The sequence below is a fragment of the Pseudorca crassidens genome, chromosome 1 (genome assembly GCF_039906515.1).
Source record: "Pseudorca crassidens isolate mPseCra1 chromosome 1, mPseCra1.hap1, whole genome shotgun sequence".
In the NCBI taxonomy this organism is placed as follows: domain Eukaryota; kingdom Metazoa; phylum Chordata; class Mammalia; order Artiodactyla; family Delphinidae; genus Pseudorca; species Pseudorca crassidens.
This window is the reverse complement of record NC_090296.1, coordinates 26,529,000-26,555,641: the sequence shown is the minus strand read 5'-3', so window position 1 is coordinate 26,555,641 and position 26,642 is coordinate 26,529,000. Positions and strand designations below refer to the sequence as shown.

At 53.2% G+C, this 26,642-nt stretch overlaps 1 long non-coding RNA gene across 1 annotated transcript in view; it reads right to left on the bottom strand.

Annotated features, from left to right (window-relative positions):
• Positions 1-7,037: 7,037 nt before the first annotated feature.
• Positions 7,038-26,642, bottom strand: part of LOC137220126 (uncharacterized) — a 30,583-nt gene continuing 10,978 nt past the window's right edge. Inside the window, exons 4-5 of the long non-coding RNA XR_010941489.1 lie at positions 13,169-13,371; positions 7,038-12,664 (exon numbers count right to left, since the gene is read on the bottom strand). This is a non-coding gene — a long non-coding RNA (uncharacterized lncRNA). The remainder of the gene's footprint in view (positions 12,665-13,168; positions 13,372-26,642) is intronic.

Sequence of the window (26,642 nt, the reverse complement as noted above, 5' to 3'; positions counted from 1 at the left end):
TTATCTGTTGAAATCCGGACTTGCTGCTGCCTCCGGTAAAATGATGGTGCTATTGGTAAAAAAAAAAAAAGAAAGAAAAAAAAAGCAAGAATGGGCATTGGGTAGGCAACTTCAAAAGCTTTGTCCAGACAAAATTCTTTTATAGAGAAGCAACATCGGAGCAAGGCTGACCCCTTGACTTGAGGGAGGGGGAGTCAGATAGACCCCCAGCTCCAAGTCCAACCCCACCCCTTCCTTTCCTGTGTGACTCTGGGGATATTCTTAAGTAATCTAAGTTCCTGTTTGCTTGTTTCTTAAAGAGGATAAATGTGTTTTCTCAAGGGTTTCTGGAGTGATTAGAGCATCTCCATGCAAAATATCTTAACAATGAGACACTCAACAAATGGTAATTCTCCTACTTCCTATAATTGCTCATCACGTGACATGTTTCTAATCCTTTCCTTCTGGACATGCTCCCAGGATCTGCTCTAATGTCTTTTTCGAAATGCAGCCCCAATATGGAACGCAAAACCCCACTGTGTCTCCACATTGTGGAGGACGATGGGGACGTTTACCCTCCTTGCTCTGGGCATCGTACTTCTTTCTCACACCACCCAGCGTCTTTGGGGTTCTCATGAGCACATGATAACAGCAGGCCTGGGGAGCTCTACATTCACTTCTCCTCCCCTTGGGCTCTTGGCCCATCAAGAACAGACTGGAAGGAGCTAAGCAGGGACCTGCACTCAGCATTATTAAAGCACAGCTGGATGCAGAATCGGCAGGACCTCCAACTCCCCTCCTCAAATCTAAACCCTACACAACCCTGATGAAACCTCCAGTCACAACCAGAGAAACTGGAACCCAGGGAGCAAGGGCCTGGCTGGGCCCGGCCATGGAAGAAGTCCTGCTCAGTCTGCTTAATCCAGCGCAGCCCAGACTGGAGCTGCTCCCGCACCGCAGCTGACCTCTGCCCATCCCAGCAGTGTCATGCCCTCCCCAGACCACCCAATCACATTGGAGGAGAGTGAGAAGGGTGGGGAAGGAAGCTGTGGTAGGCCAAATAATGGCCTCCCCAAAGGTGTCCACATCCTAACCCTTGGAACCTGTGAATAGGTTACCTTATGTAGCACAAGGGATTCTGCTGGTGTGATTAAGGATCTTGAGATGAGAAGATTATCCTGGATGATTTAGGCGGGCCCTATGTAATCACAAGGGTCCTTCTAAGAGGAAGTCAAGAAGGTCAAAGGCTGAAGACAGAGATGGGATGATGGAAGCAGAGGTTGTAGGGATGGGTGAGAACGGGACCCTTTGCTGCAGTGCTGGCACCTGGTCATACCTCTCCTCTCCTCGAGCTACAAAATACAAAGAAAATGTATGGGACTAAAAATAACCATGTGCCTGCACACAGTTGGGGCAAATTCTGGACCCAAAAGATACAAAGAGACCAAAAAAGGCAACTGCCACTTTTGAAGAGCCTGGAGCAAAAACTGGGTGTCAGGAGCAAAAGCAGGGTACTGGGTATGCCCCCTGCACTCAACACCAACAGAGGGGTGGGCAAAACCCCTAAGCCACCCCTCCGGCCTGACCCCCTAGACACACCCCTACCCCCACCCCATATAAGGAACAAGCTTGCCCCCCTCAGCGAGCGAGCAAGGGAAACTGTTGTTTGTTCTCGTTCCCCCCTGCTTCAGGAGGGGCCCCAATAAAGCCTTGCCTGAATTTCTTGTCTGGCCTCTGATCAATTTCTATTGATTGGGGAAGACCAAGACCCCTGGTCGGTAACACGGGGACTGAAAGAGAGAGGACTGTACGAAAAGGAGCATTTGGAATCACCCAGGACTCCAAGGCTTTCCACAAGCTCAGTCGTGGGTTTCTTCACTGTGTCTGCCAACCAGATGCTTCCTTTATCCTTCAAGGCTCGGTTCAAAGGTCGTTCCCTTGTCGAGCTTTTCCTGGCTAACCTGACCTGGAGGGGTTGGAGTGATGTGATCTGAAGATGGAGGAAGGGGCCACAGCTAAGGAATGCAGGTGGTCTCTAGCACGCACAGGGCACTCTGTCTACACCGCTGCTCTGGACATCGCAACTCGGTATGTAGTTTTCTGTCTGTGTGTCTGTCTGACTTTCTCATCAGAGGGGGAGCTTCTTGGGGACTGAAGCTATAGTAATTTCTCCTAAAAGCATATTGGATTGAGTAGAATTAAGCCAGGCCCTCCCCAACCCAGACTTGCGGTACTGAGTGTCTCTGCTTTCATTTCGACCCAACCCAGCCATTCACAGCTCATCACCGCAAACGGGAGCACTCCCTCTGCATCTTTGACAACCTCTCTCTCAGTGTCCTGTCTTGGCATCAATATAAACGTTACCATGGATACCTAGTGTTTTATTTGCATACCTCCAATTCAAGTCCTTCCCCAGGAGTTTTGAATCAGAACCAAGAGGTTCCAGCCCAGACCGGTTGCTCCTTTGAATAGAGGACTTGTTAACCCAGCTGCCACTGTTTTCATTGGAAATTTTCTCCTCCCAAGTTCTGTACAGATGGGGAGGGAGAAGCAGGAAGCAGCGGGCGGAGAGGGGAGGAAGGACTTTCTGCGCCTCCACACTGCCCCGTCCCTGGTTTCAGCGCATCCCTGAGGCCTAACAGCAGGCCTACCCTGGAATCCTTGAGATACTGTGGGGTCTTCCCAGTAGATTTCCTGTTTTGCTTAGCTCAGCTAGAGTTCATTTCCATCCCTCACGACAAAAGCAGTCCTAAAAAATTCGGAATGGAGTGAACAGAGTGTTGGCGCATTATATATAGGGTACATTCCCAAACCAAATATGGTAAAGGCTCACTTACCCAGAGGTCATGAGTGTGTCCCCTTGCCCACACAGAATGCTATGGAAAACCCAGAAGGAAGAAAGAGTGCCTCTCGTTCTATCTGCCTGACTGCAGGGCGAGGCCAGGAGGGGACAAATCATAGAGCAGAGTGAAGATTAGGAGATGAACATGGATTGGAACTTTGGGAGCAGAAGCCAAAGATGCCAGGATCTACTGGTCAAACAGAGTAGGCAGAAACCAAAGAGGAGCGGGCCAGGGTCCAAGCAGGTGGGAGGAAGCCACCCTTTGTGCACCAGAGAGCCCTGATGAATGTTGTCTGTGAATGGACACCCCTCTTGAAGGCCAGGACCATTGTCACTGGCACCTTCCATCTTTGCTAGAGCCACTGAGTCCTGAGGCCAGTTCCTGAGGCCCGGTCAGGCTTAAGGGAGGCTCACAGAGCTATGCACTGGTTCCATGAGTAGTCCACGGGGCTGGACTCCACACTTCTTCACTCTTCTTTGGGAAACAGTCTTAGCAAGCTTGATTAACCAACTACCCAGCCCACGATGGATGGGAAATCCCACATTAGAATCGGGGAGAGATGCTATTAGAGGAATCCCAGTGACAGTGGCGGGAACTGATAGGCCACCACAGGGCTTCTCCACCTCAGCACAAACGACATCTGGGCTCAGTTGATTCTTTGTTGCAGGGAGCTGTCCTGTGCATTGCACAATGTTTACCAACATCCTTCTGCCCACTAGATGCCAGTAGCACTCCCTCTATTCGTTGTCAAACAAAAATGTCCCCAACGTTGCCACAAGTCCCTGGAGGACAAAACCATGCCAGGTAGAGAACGACTGTGCTATAAGAAGAGAGTGACAAACAGTTTTAAAATATTCACAAGAACAACAACGAAACTGCAACAGCCCAGGCCAGTTAAAGGGGCAGAGCTCAGCATCAGTCCCTGGCCCTCAAGGGTGAGTCGTTTATAGCAGAGTCACACCATGCTTTCCACTGACCCAGAGCTTCCCTGGCTGGCTCTCCTGCCCCTCTATCACGCTGACGGAAATCCCCCCAGAGTGACAGAGCTGTGCTGGCCATCCCATTTAAGAAGGCCCCTTCTCAGAAAGAAAGTGGGGAGAAATGTGCCCCCACAGGGCGGCAGCACTTCCCTGGGGAGGACGGAACCATGGGATTTTTTTTTTTCCTCTCTTTAGCATCCTTTGACAGTGACTGGCACATAGCAGACCCTCACTAAGTGGAGTTAAATGCAATTTTAAAGGTTTCTACACTGACTCCATACTGTTTTGGGACTCATTGGAGGCCGAGATCCTCTCAATACTTGGAGGGCCATCCGCAATTCTGCCTCCCTGCCCTGGGGCCTCTCTCCCATGACCCTTCCCACCTCTCCCAGAACCTTGACCTCCCCCCCACACCCCCACCCCCGCCCCACCTCCACCCTGCCCCATGCTTATCATGTAAGTCAAGAGGAGGTAAGAGGCTCTTAGCCCAGTCAGAGCCCTGCTGTGGTGCAGAGTCAGATATATGGGGTGTTCGAGGTGGCCAGCGCCCACGGAGTCTTGACTTGTAAAGAGGTACTGCCGTCGACATCTGGGGTCTCTCAAATCCTAGTCTCCTCTTTTTGTTCAGGACGTCAAAAACCTGACCTGAGTCGGATTAACTGCTCTCTGGCCTCTGAACAGGATGGTTGTGTGTGCACACATGTGTGTGCAAATGTGTGGGTGACTGTGGGCGTGCTTGGGAGAGGGAGGGAGGATGTGGGACAATGTTCACGTGTGCGCATGCGCTGGCAGGGCCCGAACGCAAGGTTTCAGCTTCAGGTTATTCAGGGCCTGGATTCGGTTGCTGGAAGCAGGTATTGGGTTGGCCAAAAGGTTCGTCCAGTTTTTGGGTTTTTTTTTTTAGGTTTTATTTTTTGTCGTACGCGGGCCTCTCACCGCTGCGGCCTCTCCCGTTGTGGAGCACAGGCTCCAGACGAGCAGGCCTAATGGCCATGGCCCACGGGCCCAGCCGCTCTGCGGCATATGGGATCTTCCCGGACCGGGGCACGAACCCGCGCCCCCTGCATCGGCGGACTCCCAACCACCGTGCTGCCAGGGAAGCCCGGTTCGTCCAGTTTTCTCGGTAAGATGACTCTAGTGGCACTTAGTTGTCTTTAACTTCATTCAAAACAGTTTCGTTAGTTTGTATGTGAGAGCTGTCATATCAGTCTGCATTTAAAAAAAGACTCATCAAAATTGGTGAATTTTTGTGTAGCCATTTTAATATGGAAGAAAAAAAGCAACATTTTCGGCATATTATGCTTTATTGTTTCAAGAAAGGTAAAAACACAACCAAAATGCCAAAAAAGATTTGTGCAGTGTATGGAGAGGTGCTGTGACTGATCGAACGTGTCAAAAGGGGTTTGCGAAGTTTCGTGCTGGACATTTCTCACTGGACGGTGCTCCACGGTCGGGCAGACCAGTTGAAGTTGATAGCGATCAAATCGAGACATTAATTGAGAACAATCAACGTTACACCACGTGGGAGATACACCGACATACTCAACATATCCAAATCAAGCATTGAAAATCATTTGCACCAGCTTGGATACGTCAATCGCTTTGATGTTTGGGTTCCACATAAGCGAAAAAAGCCTTCTTGACCGTATTTCCGCATGCGAGTCTCTAATTAAACATAATGAAAACGTTCCGTTTTTAAAACAAATTGTTACGAGAGATGAAAAGTGGATACTGTACAATAATTTGGAATGGAAGAGATGGTGGGGCAAGTGAAATGAACCACCACCAACCGCACCAAGGCCGGTCTTCATCCAAAGAAGGTGATGCTGTGTATATGGTGGGATTGGAAGGGAGTCCTCCATTATGAGCTCCTTCCAGAAAACCAAACGATTAATTCCAACGAGTACTGCTCCCAGTTAGACCAACTGAAAGCAGCACTCGACGAAAATCGTCCAGAATTAGTCAACAGAAAACGCATAATCTTCCATCAGGATACTGCAAGACCGCAAGTTTCTTTGATGACCAGGCAAAAGCTGTTACAGCTTGGCTGGGAAGTTCTGATTCATCCGCCGTATTCACCAGACAGTGCACCTTCGGATTTCCATTTATTTCGGTTTTTACAAAATTCTCTTAATGGAAAAAATTTCAATTCCCTGGAAGACTGTAAAAGGCACCTGGAACAGCTCTTTGCTCAAAAAGATAAGTTTTGGGAAGATGGAATTATGAAGTTGCCTGAAAAATGGCAGAAGGTTGTGGAACAAAAGGCTGAATACGTTGTTCAATAAAGTTCTTGGTGAAAATGAAAAATGTGTCTTTTATTTTTACTTAAAAACCGAAGGTACTTTTTGGCCAACCCAATACCTCAGCTAGAGGCCTCTTTCATCCCAGCGGCGTGGGCCTGGGCATTTCCTTTTGCACTAGAAACGGGTGCTGCCATTAGTCATGCCAGTGGCTGGACAGTGGGGAGGCTGGGCTGGAGAGCCAAGGCTCCCTCCGAGCTGGGACAGGGCCACACGGTCAGACTTTCGTCAGGGACAGAAAAGAATGGCCCATGGCAGGCATACAAGGCTCCTGGACCATAGCCACTGGACAGGAGGGTCACATTGCTGGACGTCAAGGTTGAGGCACACAGCCTGGCATGGGCCCCAGGACCTGAGTAGACCTTTACAATCACCTTGGAAGAGGTCGAGGGGCAGGGAAATTTGCATCATGGGAGTTCCCAAAGGCTCCGTCCTAAGAGATCTGATCTGAAATCCAGGGCTAGCCATGGAAGAAGTTGGGCTGGTCATGAGTCCGGTCCCGACTGGGTGCTAGTTTCCAGTGCAGGGTCCATGACAAACTCTTGTTCCTGCAGCCAGGAACCAGAGACACTGAGAATGCCAGTTGCAGGAAGACCCTGGGGCAATCCTTCAGGGTGGCCAAGATGAACTGGGAGTTCCAGAATAAGCAGCAGAAGGTACAGTAGAGAAAAGGATGAGGATTCACACTGAGAACACACTTTGGGGGACGTGTCCCAGGCACCTTGCCAAGTGCTGCGTCATATACCAGCTCGGGGATCTTCAAAGCAAAGCCCAAGGGCACTGGGGCACTAGACGATTCAATGGACAGATGAGCAAACCGAGGCTCAGAAAGAGGAGATGATTTTCCTGACATCACACAGCCATTAAGAGCAGAGCCAGCATTCAAGCAAGGTCAAGAATGAGGTACAGAATGTCCAGCCATCAATAGACTCGTTAAATAAATAATGGTTTATTTATGGAATACTAAGCAGCCATTGACATTTCTTGGTAGAAGAAATTTAATGACCTGGAAAGATGTTCAAGATATACAGTTGAGTGGAAAAAAAAAAAACAGGTTACAAAACAGCATGTGCAAATGGGGTGTTAAAAAATAAAATACAGAGGTGCGATTTCCAAGAAAAAAAATCAAAATATTAGCAGAGACTATCTCTGGATAACAGGAGTAGGTGTGATTTCTATTCTATGTCTTCATCCATTGTTTCTTACAAGGATCATTTTGTAACAAGGACAAACCTGACAGAAGGAGCCCAGGTTGTGTTTGGGGGCGGGGTGGGGGGGGAAGGGAGGGGCTGGATTCCAGGGCTGAACGGACCGGAGGGTGTGGTAGGAAGCAACACCCTCCTCAGAACACTTGGACTTCTTCTGGATCAGGCAGCAGGCAGAGTTGGGTGCCTGCCTCTGCTAGGGGAAGCCCGGCCTGGCTCTGTGTGCACCCGTGATTGAGTTCCACCCCTTTGGGTCTGTACTCGCAGGGCAGGTGGGCGTGGGGAGAGGGCAGCGTTGGACTGGGTTTATCCTGGGTGTGCGTCGTGGGGAGAGCCGGGGAGAGTTGCTTAAATGCATGCCTTTTTGCCAAGTCTTCAGTTTAGGGGCGACAGGGGGCTCGCTCAAAAGTCACGAGTGGCCGTGTGAGCTCAGTCCTCTGGAACCGTGGCTCTCAAACTTCTGAGACCCAACAACAAGCCTGAAAACATTTACAAATATTTTATAATACTTTAATAACCTGAAAGTAAATTTGTTGATAATACAACCTACCTACAGGCATAATAGATATTGTCAGTCAATCTGATGCCCTAACTGTATTAGAAAGGAAAGAAATCGTTTCTAATAAAACAACAAGTATTTCAATATGTAAATGCTCAGGCAAGACTATACAGTACTAGACAGCATCCCCTCACCTCCACCACCGCCACCAAAGGCACACACAGATTTCCAAAACTCTCCTTAGGGGAGATTCAAGCCAGAGGACCACTGGTTAGAGTAATCATCCCTGATGTATAGTGAATGCTTTCTCAGAGCCAGGCTCGCGCTCTCTCTCTCTCTCTCTCTCTCTCTCTCTCTCTCTCTCTCTCTCTATATATATATATATATATATATAGTCATCTAATCTTCACAACACTATGAGGTAGATGCTCTTATAAGCCCCATTTTACAGATGAGAAACAGAGGCCCAGAGAGGTTGAGTTACTTGCCTAAGGTTGCACAGCAAGTGAGCCGGGGAGCTGGGATTTGAACCCAGGCAAACTGGCTTTCCTGGGGGAGGAGGCTCAGCCTGAGGGAACTGGGTCAAATCTGAGGAGCATGGCCCCAGGCCCTCTGAGCTGCAGTGTTTCTCAACCTCAGCACAATTCATATTATGGGCTAGATAACTCTTTGTTGCGGGGGCTGTCCTGGGCAGAGTGAGAAGTTTAGCGGCATCCCTGGCTTCCACCCATCAGATGCCATTACACCCCCTGCATCGGCAACGACCAAAATGTCGCCAGACATGGTTAGAGAGCTACTGGCTTAGAGAATCAAGGTAGAATCTAGAGAAGGCACAACCTGAGCCAGGTCTGCAGATACGGGAGAATTTCTGGAGCTAGAGAAAAGCGGGGCAATGCCCTAGGGGAGGGATGGGAATGACATGGGTATGGCAGGAGTGGGTGGTTCTATGGAGGACATGGGAAAGGGGGTCTGGGTGGCCATGTGCACAGAGATAAAGAGAAAAATTGAGGGACTTCCCTGGTGGCGCAGTGGTTGGGAGTCCACCTGCCGATGCAGGGGATGCGGGTTCGTGCCCTGGTCCAGGAAGATCCCACATGCCGCGGAGCATCTGGGCCCGTGAGCCAGGGCCGCTGAGCTTGCGTCCGGAGCCTGTGCTCCGCGGCAGGAGGGGCCACAGCGGTGAGAGGCCCGCGTACCACCAAAAAAAAAAAATTTTTTTTAAAAGAGAAAAATTGAGATCATGTGGCCAGAAGGAGGGGCAGCTGCCTTCCTTCCTGGTTCCTCTCCTGACCTCACATCCTGCCCTGAGAGAGGACCCCTGATGAAGACAGCACCAGCAAACGATTTTGGTTGAGAATCCCACATTGATCAGAATTTACTTGGCTTTTCCAAGCCCACTGCACCCCCCTCTAAAGGTTTGCATGACTTTCCGACCCTCAGATGAATCACTCCCACACGTGGAGATCCATCTCCCTGTTTTGTAACCTCCCCTCATTCTTAGCCAGTATCCCAGCCACACCTTCTTGGGCCCTGAGAGCCATTTGCAGTCTCCTCAGCAGGCAGGCAGAAGGAGAAGGGGTGGGGGACTCCTGGCCTGTAACCCTGAGAAGGGCGAGGAGCAGGGGAGACAAATGCCCTGGGCTGATCAGTGAGGAGCCCCCTGCAAAACCTCCTTCACCTCTTGGCTCTCAGTTGAGTCCCTCTGCGGGGAGAAGCGATTCTCAGACAACCCTTCGGCCACTACACTTGGCTCTGGACTGGAATAATTAGATCTGGAGCCAGGAATGATGTCATGCCTCTGCGGGAGACTAGAGGACGACTTTGAGCAAGGCACTCACTGTGGCCTCAGCTCTCTTCTTTGTCTAGTGAACTAGGGTGGACTTGGTAATTTTTAACACTCTTGCACTGACATTCTGATTTGAAGATGAAAGCCTAGGCAAGTCCCCCTTGGAAGGGTATGGCGGCCATGGCTTTGCAGACCCAACTCACTTCCCCTCCTTCTTCCTCTAGTTTCCCCGAGAGCCTCTCTCCTTCCCCAGGTGGTACTGATGCGGCTGTCAATATGATGCCCTACCTTATTCCAAAAGTGTAAGGGTGGGTGAGCGTCCCAGGTAGAGGACACTCCCTATGTTGATTGGTTCATTAATGGACATGCTCCTGTGTGAGCCAGTTAAGACTCTTCCCTGCGATATGGAAGACAGAAATGACGTTTAAAGGGACTTATTAGGCTAGAAAGGTGTGAGTCTAAGGCTACCAGCTGTCATCTTCCTGACACAAGAAGAAAGCCAATCTATAGAATAAAGCCAGGATACAGAGCACAACAAAGCTGAGAGCCCAAGAGACAGATAAAGCCTTGATGATATTGTTTGAATCCCTGAATCAAACTGTGCCTGACAGTGATGCCCAGTTGTGAGTTAATTCTCTTTTTGCTTAAGCTGGTTTAATGTGGGTTTCTGTAACTTACAACTGAACCAGTCCTAACTAATACAGCCCTTCAGCAGTAGGGCTATGCGAGGGGGTACTGAGTATATGGAGGGGTAGAATCTGCCAGCTTATACCTCCAGCCCAAGGCAACAAACCTCAACCGCCCCACATTTATCTCTCCTGCCATGTGCTTTGACGGTCCCTTAGCCTCAGCCTTACGGAGGGGCACTCTTCTAACCTAACTTATGACCCAGTGCCATCGTGCATGTTTTTCAAGCCCAAAGCTTGGTAGCAGCTTTGAAAAAGGATGTCCTTGCCCCAAGTCACATAGCACCCAGGAAGACAGGCAAGTGGAATCTGTAATGCACAGCTTTGCTATGGACTGAACTGTTTCCTCTCAAAATTTGTATGCTGAAGCCCTAACCCCCAATATGACTATATGTGGAGACAAGGCTTTTAGGAAGCAATTAAGATTAAATGAGATGATACGGGTGGGGTTCTGACCAATAGACTTGGTGTCCTTTTAAGAAGAGGAAAAGATAAATCTCTCTGCAAGCACGGGCTCCAAGGAAAGGCCACATGAGCACAAAGCTAGCAGGCAGCCGTCTGCTCACAAGGAAGAGGGCCCTCACCAGAACCTGACCATGCTGGAGCCCTAATCTCAGACTTGCAGCCTCCAGAACAGTGAGAAGATAAATGTCTGCTGTTTAAGCCACTCAGTCTATGGTATTTTGTTATGACAGCCAGAGCTGACTGAGGCACACTCCTCTCCACCCCCACCAGAAGGCCCCATGTGGTGGTGAAGACATAATTCTTAGCCAAGAGCTCTCAGCATTTCCCACATGCCAGGCTGTTCTAAGCGCTTTCCATACTTTAACTCACTGAGTCCTCATAACAATACTGTGAAATAGACAACATTACAGGTTTCCCCTGATATCTGAAAGCAGAGAGTTCCTATGAAAGCTTTTGTAAGCTGAAATGGCATAAGCAAAGGATTTACCTTAGGAGATGAAGCACAGATGCTCAGACACAGTTCAAAGCTATGGTAACTTGATGCTGAGATGCTGACTGTAATTCCTGGGAAGGAGCTTGGTGCGCCACCCTCACTGCTTGGGGTGCACGCTGCCTCTATAATGCTTGCTGCAAAACTAACGCTGAACTCTATCTTCACTTTACGCCTTTTTTTCATAAAAGCAAAAATCCTCTTTGGATTTCAGTTAGCAAAAACAGGTACTAATGTAGGTCTTTTGTAAAAGCGAGGTGGCGTAGAGCAAACTTTCAAAAAGTGGGAGATACCTGTATAACCATTATACAGATGAGGCAGCTGAGGCACAGAGAGGTTTGGGAAACAAGGTCACACGGTAATACTGTAAAACTGGCTTCTAACCCGGCAATCTAAATCCAGCACTCCTCAACCCTGAGAAACTAAGGAAGGAGAGAAAGGCAAGACTGCCCACGACCACCTGAGAGAATCAGCAGAAGTGGAAGGCCCTGCATTCAGACACGGGACAGTGCTGTGTGGGAGAACAAACTTGGTTCCCAGCTCGGCATAGTCCACGGGACGTGCCCTGCCGCTGCGTGCCCTCCAGGAAGGCGCCATAAGGGCCAGTCTCCATTCAGTAGCCCTGTGACCTAGCCTAAGTCATGTGAAAAATAGGAGGTAGACAACAGGATGCTCAAAGCCCTTCCCATTCATTCTGTGGCTCTAAAAGTACACAGGCACAGCCCCTCTGCATGGGGGCTGCTGCCAGAGAAACTGTATGGAATCAGATCACCCAGCATGTCCCCCCTGGGGTCTGTTCATTCTGGCTCAGGGCCTGGCACGGATTCCAACTCACCCCTGAGGGGAGCAGAATCTGCTTTGCCCCCAAACATCCCCAAGCACTAGAGCTGAGGGCTTACCCCAGGCCCACTCCCTCTGAGACCTTTCTGGAAGCCTCATCCAACCCTAGTGGACAAGTGCCACGACATAATGACCTGGCCAGGCCCCCAAAAATCCTTGTGTGATGGGGCATTGAATACTTCCAAGAGTCATCTCCTTGTCTCCAGTGGTCCCCAGTGCCTGGGACCCTGGGCTGGTGTAAAATGGTGGGTTGCAACCCCTTGTAGGAATGGACTCAGACCCCACCCCCGTGTTCAGATGCCCTGTGGGATGCTGGAACCAGGGACTCGGCCCATAAAGGGCCTCTGGGGTCTCCTTGTAATGGCGCCCAAGGCCCACCAGGTGTCACTGTGTAGCCGGCGCGATGAAGGGTGATGGCGGGAGGATTTTCTCCACCACCGACCCTAGGGATTGGGGAAGCAAAGGCAGGAGGCCCGGGTGGAGCAGAGTGGTGGCCCTGTCCTCCGGCCTGCAGGCCAGCGGAAGCACCCCCTTCGAAGACACATGTCATGATCCGTGAGCCTGGGGACAGCAGAGGTCTCCGTCCAAGGCCTGAAATGAGATAAGGCGGAGGTGGGAGAGCAATTTCCGATCTGTCTGCCAGGCCACGTTTCCCCATCCCAGCAAGCCCGCCCTGGGACTGGGTGCCCTCCCACCCGCTCCAGGAGCTCCCCTCAGCTTCCTGGGGCCCCTTCAGCCCCCACCCACAGGGGCCAGTGAGCCATGGAGACTGCGTGCATCTCTTCAGGGCCAGAGAGCAGAGCCCCTGATCTCACCCCCAAGCAAAGCTGGTTCAAAGTCAGGCAGGGCTGGGAAGACTCAGACTGGTCACTTCCAGCCTAACCAGAGCCCCAAAGGCTTGTCACCCAGAAGCCAGCAGGCCCCGACACTGGCTTCCGTCCCATCCTCCTCCGGCCATGGAGGGAGGCGGGAGGAAATATGTTTTCTTGTCCTCACCTATTCCAGCCTCTAAATCCTGAGGCTCCGCGCACTGGAGGCCCTGGGTATTGCAGTGGAAGGACTTGGAGCATTTTAATTTCCTCAGGCTCCACCCACCTGAGGACAGCTGTGGGCTCACTCGGCAGCTCCCAGAGGTCGAGTTACACTTCTGGCAGTTCTGGTTCTCCAGGTGGGCCTCAAGGGAGGGAATGTCAAAATGAAGAGGGGCGGGCGTCCCCCGCAGGCCTGGGGCTCAGCCCCTCCAGCTCCAAGCCCTTCTGTCTCTGACAGCCACGCAGAGACCACCACCTAGCACTTCCCTGGAAAGGAAAATCAAAGCGGTTGAGGGGGGGAAGAGAGCAGTAGCTCTGTGAGTGACTCAAAGCCCCATGGGTGAGATGGAAAAGGAAGGCAGGGGATGGGAAGAGGCCCAGGAAAAGCAGGGGATGCAGGGGTGGAAGTGAGGAGCCGGCTGAGATAGGGGGTTGAGGGGTTTGGTCTGGGTAATGGCTACTGAAGGTATCACAGGTGTGGTGGGTGCATCGAACTAAAAAATTCTGTTAGCATAAATCTCCCACTGTCCTTCCTTTATGCATCAAAGCACAAATACAAACTGATCACCCACTGGAGGCTGCACTGTACCAGGCAATATAAGGGAGACACCAGATGCATCCTGCTCCGAAAGGCGTTACGGTCTAGGTCTAGGCAGGAAGACAAGACTTAAGAACGAGAACACTTGTGTGTGTGTGCATAGCATGCAACATTGGCTGAGCGAGCTTGTGATAACTGTACAGGTGTGTGAGACCCCAGCTATTAAATATTTGCTCACGGCTGCTCCCTGATCATTCCTAGCATAAAAAATACAACAAACATACAAGACTCCCAGAAGCCCTGCCTTATTTCCAGTGTCTGCTCAAGATTTTGCACCTATATGTGTCTGTGCGTGTGTGTGTATGTATGTGTGTTTGCGTGCGTGAGACCAGGCATATCAGTAGCATCTGTAGCTTTGTGCTTGGGAGTCCTAGATGAAGGAGTTTCTAAGAGTTGTTGCATGTCAGAGCAGCAAAGGAACGCAGGGGTCCCATAGGCCTCTCGCTATACAGAAGGGGAGGAGAAAGTCCAAGGGGCTAAATCATATGCCTCAGGTCACTCAGCAGTGAACAAGGTAATAAAATTGGCCATGAAGCTTATCTCATGTAAGGCTGACACGTGGGCTCACTGGAGGGCAGAGGTGGAAGCGGTGTTGGAAGTGGACTACGGGAACGCTTGTTTCCTCTACGGCCTATGACAACAGAGGGGAAGGTGGGGACACGTGGTGTCGCTGTGCCAACCTGGGACATGACAGTCACGGGGAGATGATGAAGGAAAGTGGTTAAGGGCCGGGCTCTGGAGACAAACTTCTGTGGCTGGAATCCTGGCCCTATTACTTACTAGATGCTTCTTAACATCTCTGCACCTCCATTTCCTTATCTGGAAAATAGCCCGCCCATGCCCCCGGCTCCAGCCGTGGGACAAAGCCGGCACCCCTCAACCTGCCTTATTTTCACCAGGAGGAGGCTAGAGCTTCTATCTGTTTTGTCAGGTTTGGGAATTACAGGGTAAATCAATGAAAAAGGAAGCTCATGAGCTGGGAAGCCCAGAGGGTAAACTCTGGGTCCCAGCAGCGGTCTCCGGCCGAGGTGGGCTTGCTGGAATCCCGCTGGCCAGGAGCGTTAGGCAGCAGACTGATGCAGCTCCTTTTAACTTTTATCATTTGCTTTACTCTCTTCATTTCCACCCCTGCCCTGCATCATCATATGTCAAAATCAGCAGGAACCATGGAGCCGGCCTTGTCTTCATTTTAGGACAGAGGACCCTGCGCTCAGACGAGAATATTTTTCCTGTGGCTGGTGGGAGCCTCGCCAAGCCTGCCGAATCCAGGCTGGCCACAGCTCAACCCTCTAGGCCGGGTACCAGGCCTTCCTTAGCAACCGCCTCTGAATCACGGCAGACAGCACTCGCTCGTGGGATCTGGCCCCCAGGGTGGGTCCCTGTCAAGAAGCCACACTTGAGCCTGAGCCGGGCAGAGCTGGCGAGAGGAAGCGCGTGGGCTCCGCGCTGGCACGGGGCCGCCTGCCCCTCCACCCCTGCAAGAACCCGTGACAAACAACCTTGCCTGGTGCCCGAGCGCCTGCCAAGCCCTGTCGCAGTAAAACCCTGGCAGACTCCGCAAGGAGTCCAATTTCAGCCCAGCGGGTGGGGGGAACCGAGGCAGCGGGAGCCCAATGTGACCAAGCTCACACACAGTGCTGGCAACCAGAGGCGGGGAACCCAGGGCTTCAGGCTGACCCCCGAGCCATCGGGCCACTCCAGGCAAGGCTCTGGGCCTAGCACAGAGCAGGAAAGAACATCACCTGGATTCCTGCCGGCAGCGGAGCCCAGAGAAAGACCCAGCGCGTTCCATCCAGGGATCCTCACTGCGGTCCCCTCTCTCCTGGGGTAAAAGAGCCACTGGGGACCCCCAGGAGCTCCCTGGGGCATCAGGTCCAGGCCAGGAATCCAGCTCTAGAGCCTTCCAGCTCCCAGCTGAGTGCCTGGAACAGCAGACATCAAAACCCTGGCAGGCAGAGGGAGAAGGGAAGATTAGATCATTACAGCAGAATGAAGGCAACCAAGAAACCCAGGGAGGGGAGGAGGGACAGGGGCCAAGAATGTGTTCAGGGCAACCTGAAAACGCCTTTAGATTAAAGCTGGCCCAGACACTGGCGGCTTCCCCACTGCCCGAGTTACTGGCCGAGGAAGACCTGCTGCGTCTCCGCCCTTCTGGGGGCCCAGAGCTGGTCCACACACGTGTGTGGCATCGGCACCTAAGTGTCACAAGGGCATTGGGAACAGTAAGCAAGTTCGGTGCTCTGTGTGCAGACGCACATTTGGGCATAAAACACACATGTGCAGGTATACACAGTAGTGGGTGCGTGTGTTTGTGTGCAGTCTACAAACATGTTTTCACCAAGCTCAACGAGAAGCAATCAGTCATCTTCGTGGAATCTTAGCAACCGCCATCCCCAGAAAAGGCTCCTGCCAGCTGGAGCCGAGATGAGTCAGCAGAGGCGGCTGGGGTGGGGGAAAGAGGCGAGCTCTCGCCCTGGAGCCGGCCTCTCCCTTCTCCCGGCCTGGCTGCCTCGCCTGGGTCACTGCTTTGGCACCGACGTCCGAGAACACATTCCTGGAACTGGCCAGCACAGGCCGCTCAAGGGTTTTTCCCTCCTCCTCCCTTTCCTCTCTCCTCCCCACACCCGCCCTTCAATTTTTCCTTCTTGCTGCAAAACCAAAACACTGCACTCACGAGTTCAGGAGCTGGGGCCAGATGGCAGGAGCCAGCGGTGGAGGGGTTGGGACATAGGAGTTGCCCAGGCCCAAGGAGGCCAGGGGCTGAGGACACCTCCCCAGGGCCCTGCTGGGGACTGCTGAATTCGGCTTAACTCCGACTGGTGCTAAAGTGTCATTGCCTGGGGCTCCAGGGAACAGGATTTCAAGGTGGCCCCCAGGGAAACGGACTGTGTCTGCCTCTGCCCCATAGCAGAGCCTGAGGTTGTTACCACGGATGATGGGCGGGAGGCTGAGCAGAGGAAGAGAAAGGCACCATGATTAGTCAGGGCTCTGTTGCCTGAGCGCAGGTTCATTTTATCTTCACAGCAACCCTGGGGGTGGTAGAATTATCTCCTTTTACAGGTGGGGAGATGGCGGTGTAGACAGATAAAGGGATTTGGCCCAAGGTCATGCAGCTATTAGCAATGGAGCTGGAGGGAATTAAACCAGGCTGGAGCCGCCTTGAGGGTTTTTACCGATGGACCACACATCCTTTCTTCCTGGGCTGCACCTACCCGGCGCGTGCCAGGATCACTGCACCTACATAAAATAAATACAATAAAACCCAAAATGGCTAGTGCTGTCCCTTATCCCTCTCCCCTCCCGAGCGAACAGATCTGGGTGAAAAGCCATCTGCAACCTCAGCAACAGTGGCGGCGGAGGCAGGGGCGGGAACAGCCTGGCCCAGCCTGAATCCCTGGCCTCTTTACTGGAGGCAGGAAATGAATAAAAGCTAAATGAGTCTGAAAATGCCAGGAGGCAGTGTTTATCCCCGTCTCCCTCCCCCTCCCCCTGGCAAGGACCGTGTATAGTTACAGTTTAATCTTGGAAATGCCAGACAGCTGTTCCCCGTTGCTAAGAGACTGGCCCACATTATGCAGATGTCAGGGACCTCAAATGTCTGCCGGAAATTAGAGATCATGTTGGAGGAGCAGAGGGGCCTTCTCTCTGCTGGGGAAGCGCAGCAGGAGACACCCACGCCCCCAGGGTGGGGGTGGTTTGTAGACGGCAGAAATAAGGGGCCCACCCCTTCCCGGGTCTTCCCCTCTGAGGATCTGGATCCTTCGCTGTGCCCACTCTGCTGCCCTGGCTCCCTCCTTCCTGCATATCCCACTCCACATCCATCCAGCCCCTCCACCTTGGACAACTGTACAGATGCCCATCTCCACCCTTCCCCTCCAGCTTTCCTCCTGGAGCATCCTTCTTCCCTCCAGTGTCCTCTGTCTGTTGTGCAATCTTCCCCGCCCCCGGGATGCAGCCGAGCTGGCTGGGACTGAGCTGGGAGGAGAGACGGGCCCCACTCAAGGAGGAGGGGATCCCAATCCCTGAGCCCCCCTCACCTGCAGCTGAAAATGGGTGCACATGCGCGCGCGCACGCACCCTCTGTGACATCCTCCCTCACCGCCCCCACGGAAACCTAAGAGAAGGCCATTGCCATGGTAACCACAGGCTACAAGAGCTGCTGCATCCCTGGTCCCTGGGGAAGGGGAGCTGCCATCTGGGCAGAGGGCGGGGGAGGAGGAGGGGAAGCCCTTTTCCAAATCCGCACTGTAACATGGACCCTGACTGAAAGTGACAGGGGAATCTATCAGGGCCCTGGAGTGGGAGGGGGCAGGCACAGATCCTCACTCAGGTTGGAGAGGGGCTCAGAGAGGCTGCTGGGTGGTGCCAAGGGAGCAATGGCACCCGCAGGGTCTGAGGGATGACCGTCGGGCATTGTGGAGGTGGGAGATGGGATGGGGCCTGGGTGCAGAGTGGGCGCTGAGTGCCTGCTGTTCCCCTGAGAGTCCACTGGGTACCTTGAGGGCAGAAACTTTATCGCACTGCCCTTGCATCCAGGCGGTATCTGCTCTCCCTGCTGCCAGTTGAGTGACCTTGGCTTCCTCCAGTCTCATAAAATAAAGCCAGGCATACTTTATGTGTCATGGAAGGTGGCTGTAAAGATAAGAATGGCGCGCACGTGCGTGTGTGTGTGTGCCCATAGATCAAAGCCCTTTAGAGAAAGGTTCCTAGAAGCCCCATGAAAGCAGGGCTATATTACCACCCAACCAGCCTTCCCTGGAGATGCTGGTGACGCTGCTGGGAAGGCGATGCTATTTACACAGCTTTCCTTCCACATGGCCAGATCTTCCTCCCTGCAAGTGGACACTACCCTCAAAGAGTGCCTCACTGACTTTGTGCCCTGGCTCCTCTAGCCAGCTCCTCCCCTTGCATGTTCCTACAGCAATGGTGATGTGAGATGGGGAAACTGAGGAACAGAGACTTCCAAGACCTGCCCGAACCATCACAGACCATTAGCTCCTCCATGGCCCCTCAGAGCTGCCCACCCTGTACCTGTGTCCTCCAGCCTCAGCCCCTGCCCTGGATTTAAACCCCAGGAGGACCATGACCTCTGTCCCCACCAGTCAGATGTCCCAGGTCCCTCCCCAGCGTGAGCTGGGCAAGTAACCAGACCTCCTTAGCTCTCCTTTCCCCTTCTGGAAAATATAATAGTATGGACATCTTAGGGTTGCTGTGAGGATTGGATGAGATAAAACATGTAACCTGGGCTTCCCTGGTGGCGCAGCTGTTAAGAATCCGCCTGCCAATGCAGGGGACACAGGTTCGTACCCTCGTCCGGGAAGATCCCACACGCCACGAAGCAACTGCCCGTGCGCCACAGCTACTGAGCCTGCGCTCTAGAGCCCGTGAGGCTCAACTACTGAAGCCTCTACGTCTAGAGCCCGTGCTCCACAACAACAGAAGCCCACGCACCGCAGGGAAGAGTAGCCCCTGCTCGCCGCAACTAGAGAAGGCCCACACGCAGCAACAAAGACCCAACTCAGCCAAAGATTAATTAATTTTTTTTTTAAGTATATAAAAAAACACGTAACCTGCTGAGTTCCGGCTAAGATGGCGGTACATTTCCGTTCTTTTATTAAAGTGGAGCCAGTCGCTGGGCGCTGCCTCCTAAGGTGTCAGGTTTCAGCAGTGAGAGAAGGGGGAACTCCTTGGGCTGCATGCACACCTGCTCTCCCCTCAGCACAGCAACCGATTTCTGCCTCTTTGGAAGGTTCTAGACGGGTTGTCCAGGACAGAGCACCTGGGAGAACTCTGAGGACAGGCACCAGCCATAGAGACCTGGGAGGTTCTTTGGGACCTCAGAGAAGATGCTGCCCCAGAAAAAGAGTGGATGGTGGAGGATGGTGTGCCGTCACCCCGCCCTCCCCCCTTTCAGGCCGTGGAAACTGCTGAAACTGCTGAGCCAGGAAGGATTTGGTGCCGAGCAGGAGCCACCGAGACCGAGCATGGCTGGCTCCCAGTTCATTCAGCCACTCGCGGCGCTCTGAGGCCTTCACTTGGCAGGAGGGAGGACGGAGCAGCTGCTCAGTCTCATCTTTGTTCATCTCTCTCCCCTCGGCCTCTCCCCATCCTTTCATTTCCTTCCCCCCAGCTTTCTCTCTCCCTCATTCACTTTCTCGCCCTTTCTCTGTTCCCTCCCCCTTTCATCCTTCCCTTGAAGCCGATTTCTTGCTTTCTCATCCTTTCTTCTTCCTCCGAGCTCAGAATCACACTTGGCAGGCAGTCCTCCCTCCCACCTCCCTCCCTCCCCTGTGTCCTTCCCTCCACCCTCTCCTCCAGCAGCTTCTCTTCCCTCCCCCTCTCCATTTCCTCCCTCCTCCTCCTTCCCTCCTGCTTCTCCTTTCTCTCCCCTCTTATCCTCCACCTTCTCTTCTCTATCTCTTCTTCACTTAAAGGAGACACTCTGAGTCCCCAGACAGACAAAGCCAGGTCAAGGTCATCCATCATGCCCTCCCCAGCCCTGATCTGGGGGATTGGGGTCCAGAGACCAAGGTCAGAGCTGAGCAGAAAATCAGAGTAGGCTGGAGAGAGTCTGTCTCGGCGTCCCGACAACCCCTAGGGCACCTGGAACCCTCTCCCTACCTGGGGTTCCTATGCCAGGCCACCTGCTTCTTCCAAACGCCCCACCTGGCTCCCAGCTCCCTGCTGCGTATGCTGCCAGTGGAGCAGGGAATGTCTGAATCCTGACCTTCCCTGGCTCTGCTTACCTCCTTACTCTCTGCCCTGGTGAGTACAGGTGAGAAGGCAAGAAAGAAATCAGAAGGGGTAATAACCTGCTTCGAACTGGAAGGAAACTGGGGGAGGGTTGTTCCGTATATGAGGGGCACGTTGCACTAGGAAAAGCGTGAGGCTTTGAGACCAGATAGGCTGAGCGTGAATGTTGACCCTACTTCTTAGTAGCCAATGACCTTGAGCAAGACACTCTGCACCTCAGTGTCCACGTCTGTACAATGGGGATAGTAAAAGGGCACCTCCCTCCCAGGGCAGTGGTGAGAACCAGGGAGAGAACGCAGAGGAAGCGCTTGGCACTCGATGGCTGCTCCTACCTAAGCGCCAGTTTTCTCTCCTTAGAGAAAGAAGGCTGCGTGCAGGAGATGGGTTTGTTCTGGGTGTTGATGGATGGATAATAATAGTAATCATACTTCTATTTTGGTTGACACCAGGTGCTATGCTAAGCACTTTGAATGCATTGTCTCCTTTAAATCCCCAGCAACCTTATGAGGCAGTTCTTTTTTTTTTTAATCTCTGTGGCTGGAAGTTGAGGCTCAGCAAGGCTAGGCAATTTGCCCCAAGTCACACAGCAAGGTGGAGAAGCAAAATTCTTAACTCCTCTGCTATCACTTGGGGTGGGGGGTGTGGCATAGCAGAGTGACAGCTGGTAAGACCAAGCCAACCTGCAAACCAGGCACGAGCAGGGAATAGAGGGCCTGGGTGTGCTTAGGGGGAAATTCTGAGGCCACCGCAAGCCCACTGCTCCCCCTTGGGTCCGACTCCGAGCCTTCCTGGTTCCTGGGTCTGTGCTCGGCCAGCGCCAGAATTCTTGCTGTTGAACCAGGTGGGGAAGGGAGGGGTGGGTTCGGGTTCCCATCTCTGGAGCACCACGTCCCGGACACTCCCCCTCCTTCCCACGCACACCCCCTGCAATGCTGATAATCCCTGAGGTTCCGTCCAGCCCCTTGTATGGCAAAAATGATCTCTCTTGTGTTTTTGCCACCCTGTGTTGTATAACGGGGATAATCGGCTCCTTCTCTGGGGAATCAGGGCAGGCCCTGTGGGGCTACTGCCTGAGATTACAAATGGGCGTGGGGAAAGAGGGCATTGGCGCGGGACCGCGGGCGGCAGGTGATTTACGGGAAAGAGCCGGTGGTGAAACCTTAAAACAGTTCCTGGTCGTAAGAGGGGAGCCTGGAGGACATCAGCCAAACAGGTGTAGTTGCCCCACCTCGGTACCCAGCCCCCCCCACCCTTCCCCCCACCATCCCCCCCACCCCAGCTCAGATTACACCACGCCTGGCTTTCAAATAGAACTCCGCAGTTTCCATGGCAACTCACCCACGTGGTCTCCGCCTTAGAGGCTGACGGCGGGGGGGTGGGGGGGCTGTGAAGGGCAGCTGACAGGAGGCAAGAGGCTCTCCTGGAGGGTGAGGGCAGAGTCCCACCCTCCCAGGCCCTGCTGCCCTTCCGACCTTCACCCTTCGTTATGGGGCCCCCGGCTGAGGCCCCACAAAGACCCCAAGGAGAGAGGAGAGGGAGCTCCAGGACAAAGAGGCGGCAAGATCACTTCCCCCAAATGTGTCCTTGACCTGAGCCTGTGCCACTGCCACGGGCCCTGGGACAGCATCTCGTCATCGTCTGGCCTCTGTTCTCCTTAAGGAGGGGTCAGGAGAGAGCCTGAGTAGGAACGTGCCTTCTGTTGTGTCTCATCGTCCCTTCCTGTGAAACGGGGTCGGCGTCCTGTTCTGGAGCTGGGCTTTGAATTCTTGCTCCGCTTCTCTCAGCTGTGTGACCTTGGGAGAGGGGCTTGACCTCTCTGAGCCTGTGTCCTCTTTACAGTGGGGATGGGCACATCCACTTCTCCGTGTTGTCAGAGGGGAGCACATGAGACAACATTTGGGAAAGTACTATGTGAAAAAAGAAACATGTAAAAGAGAGAGCAGCAGAGAAGCTCCAGGTGAAATAGGAGGGCACTCAGAGCCCACCCTTTGCCTCTCTCTGTGGCCAGGGGCCCAGCTGTACTACAAAGAACCTGCAGTTCAGAAACCCTTGTATTAAAGCCCTGATTTTTTTTAAGCCCTCACCTTCCTGTACTGACTGTGTCTTGAATGATCTTCCCAGGACTTGACCCTTTACCAAGAGCATCTCCTTCTGGCCAAAAATCTAGCGTAGAACCAAGTGCCCCGCGAACGTGCCTCGCTGCCCTGCCTCCGTCATTCTGATGCATTGGGCCGGTGAGGCTTTCCCTGGAGAGGACAGCAGCACATCCTTCTCTGGGTGTTTCCGCCCTTTCTCCCCTCCTGTCTTTAGACTAAGAGGCTCCCTTGTGGTCTCTGGCTGGCAATTTCTCTCCAGCCCTGCTTGTGGGGACTCACCGGGGCCTGGTCCCCTGAGAGACAGCCAAAACCCCGGGAAGCCGAGCTTGGCAGGGAATGCCAAGGACAGGGCGAGGAAGAAAGAGGCCAGAACGCCTGCCACACTCCCTACCCCAGCAAAAGGGGCTTGAACTTGGCCATCTGTGTCTCTCTTCCCCCCAGTCTCCAGGCACTGGCTCAAGAGGAGCCCCACAGGCTACATGCAGTCAGCCACCCTCTGGAGCCAGCATGTCCCTTCCCTTCTCCCAAGAGGCCCTGGGTTTCCCTGAGCTGCTTCCTCATGCCCCGGGACCCTGAGTGGGCTGCCTGCCTCCCTCCCTGGGCCTCTCTCCCTCATCCATCAAGTGGGGGGTGATCTCCGAGGGCCCCCTTGGCTCTAAAACACTGACTCGGCAACTCTCTGCAGCTGGCAGAAGCGCCTGGCCTGCAGCCTCCCGCCCCACAGCCCAGCCCCATCCTTTCCTTTGTCACCTCATTCGGCAGTGCCCCCGAATCCCGGAGAGGGTGGCTTTCATTGTTTTTTCTTTATTTTTATCAAAGGGTGTTTTTTGTCAAAAATTGTGTCTCCCCTGAGACAACGCAGCCTCAGAGCAGGCTCCCCTTGTTTCCATGGTGACAGCAGCTGGCTCACATGTGTGGTTGCTGTAGCAACAAGGCTGGTGGTTCTCCTCCCCTCCTCCCCTCCCGTCTCACTTTCCCTGCCTGCCTCGTCACCTCCTTCTCCTTCACACCACAAATATTAGCGAGAGAAAATTGAAAACTTCACACCACCTGGGAGGCAAGAAAGAGCAATGGAAGTTCCCCACCCCTGCCCGGCACCTTGGGAGCCGACTGGGTCCTGGCCGCTGGCTGGGCCATCGCCATGACTGGGCCCACGGGGCGCATCTGCAGGGGCCCTTCCTTCCCCCTGCTGCGATGTAGCTGCTGTGATCCCCAGCGGCGTGGGGTACGAGCAGCCTTGAGCGCTCTAGACAAGGAGCCAGGCGAATCCTGCCTCGGACGGGGTAGGGGCCTGTGTTCTCCCCGCCCAGGACAGACCCTACCCCAGACGTGTGTCCGGCACCTCACGTTACATACAAAGCCTCTTCCTGCCACAGAGTAGATGTGTGAAAGAAAAGGAAGGCTTCTGGGGAGGAAATCAATGGCAGGAGAGATGCAGGCAGAGGAGAGAGGGAGCATACAGGAGAGTTCTGCCTTGCTTGTCAGTAGATGTTATATAGGTTATGTGTAATTTTTCCCACTGACATGTAAGCCTTTAAAGGGTGGGAGCCCTACCTGACTTGTCACTGATGAATCCTCAGTGTCTGGGGGGAGAGAGAAAAAATAATATACACCAAAATGTTCATAGTGACTTTTCTAGGTGGTGATCTTATTAGAACCTTTTTGCTTCCTTTCTTCAGCTACCGTGTATTAAATGTATAAAAAGAATAAACAACAGGTTTATTTGTTTGATCTTGGAGAAAAAAAGGAAGGGAACTTGAGAGAGGCCAGAGACTGGAGCAAGTCGGAGGCTCTTCTCCCTAAAGGCTGGAGCAGGTGGTGGCATGACTACCTGACCCGGCCTCTCGCGTCACGCGCTGGGGCCGAGAGAGGTGAGGCGATGCTCCACTGTGGCCTAAAAGAGGCGCCAGGGATCTTAAGTTAGAGCAGGAGAGAAAGGCTGTCAGCCCAGGGAAGGGCAGGCGGGGTGAGACTCTGACATCTGCGTGTATCAAGGTGACAGCAGTGGGGCTCTGAGGCCCAGGACACAGTAGCAGCCCAGGCAGGCCTCACCCCGCCGTATGTACTTCAGCCCAAGGTGGGCGCTGGCACGCCCTCCCCATGCCCCCGTCCCGGCCCTGTCTCTCAGGCCTCAGGCAGGGAATTTGGCTCCACTGTGCTAGAGCACGTGTGAAAGCTGCCTGCGGGCTGACGGCGCCAAAGGGGCAAGGCCCAGATCTCCGTCTCCAGTCTCCTGAGAGGTAGGGCGGGGAAGGCCTTCTCAAGGTCAAAGAAAGTGTCACGCAGATTCTTGTCCTCAGCCACGGGCACCCGTCTCTGTCTCCTTCCCCCCACCTGCAGTCAACACACTGGGAGCGGACCCAGGCGTGCCTCGGAAATCCGAGCACCCTGGGGGGCGGGCGGTGGAGGGATACAGGGGCCTGAGAGATCATGCGAATGTCCTCACCGTCCCCCCATTCGATGGACAGACAGACGACAGGGGAGGCGAGGGCTGGCCTCGGCTCATCCCTGTCAGCTAATCCTGCCAGGCTTAAAGGCAGAGAGAGGGACAGGAGGAGAACAAAGAGGAGAGGCAGAGGAGGGAGGGAAAGCAGGAGAAAGAGGACACCCGCTCTCCCTGCCACCCCGCCAGCCACCGGGGAGAGAGCCCTGCCTTGCTCCGCTGTGCTCCTCGGTGAGGCCACCAAGAACAGACTGGGAGGCGCTGAAGGTCAGGGATGGGTGGGGGGGCGCGACATGCGGGAGGGTCAGGATTTTTTGTGATGGGGGGGGGGTTGCATTCCGTGCTTGGTAATTTAAAAAGCTGAAAATTCAGGTTTGTACTTTTCAGGTCACAAAACCTTCATAGCAAGAAAACCACCACATCACAAGGCTCTGATTTGCCTGGTACTACCCAGTCTGAGCCAAGGCTCTGAAGCAATGCTGTCTTTCTGCTGTCTCCTCACCAAAGCCAAGTAAAAGTGCCTCTAGGGTACCGTCCAGCTTCCCTTCTCTATGGTGTGGGAGGACCAAGGGTCAGAAGGCCTGGCAGTGAGTCGTGTCCACTATAAAGTCTCAGAGAAATTGCCTCTACAACACCCCGGATGAGAGCTTCCTCCACCCTCTGCTTGAATGCCTCCTTTGACGGGGATCTCATCTTCTTATAGATACGTCCTCTCCCTAATCCTGGGTTTCAGTTTTCTCTCGCTAATATTTATGCTACCTTTTTCATTTAAAAAGAAAAAACAAAATAAAAAGCCGTGCTTTCTATTCCGTTATCTTTACAGAGACGATCAATGACAAATAGCATCTGGGTCTATCTGTCATCCATGAAGGCTAAACTAGCCCTCACCCCAAGCAGGTTTTCCTGATTCTAGCCAAACTTTTAAAACTCCCTACTTTCCCTTCACCCCACCCTCTGAAACACTGTTTTGCCCTTGGCCCTTTCTGCAAGCCTGAGCCCCATGCGGAGGGCAGCAGGCTGGGTTCTATTCTTGCCATCTCAGACGCTCCTTTATTCTTGCCCTTGGTTCTGCGTCCTTCCTCCAGCTTTGAATGTGTCCTTCTCCGGCCTGAGGTCATCTGCCAGCTCTGTGATGATGCACTTCATCTCTTAGGCTCCTCCCCTTCTCCTTCTCATCAGGCCCTTTCACGGTTACACAGTCAGAATTTTGTTTTCAAGGGCCTCCCAGACCAGCTCAACATTCTTCTTTTAAGGCTCACCTAGAGGATCATGCCTGTCTTTTCCTTCTGTGTTTGGGATGTTACCTGACCAAGTTAGGTATGCTAGTGTCCTCCTCTCAGTTTCTTTGAAGTGGGAGATTGTATTCGTTTCCCAAGGCTGCAGTAACAAATTACCACAGACTGGGCGCCTTAAAACCACAGACATTTATTCTCTCAAGGTCTGGGGGCTAGAAGTCTGACATCAAGGTGCCGGCAGGACCGTGCTTCCTCTGAAGGCGCTAGGGAAGGATCCTTCCTTGCCTCTTCCAGCTTCTGATGTTAGCCAGCAATCCCTGACGTTCCTTGGCTTGTAGGCTGACGACTCCGACTGCTGCATCCATCACCACATAGCTTTCCCTGGAGGTCTCTCTGTGCCCGTGTCCGTATTT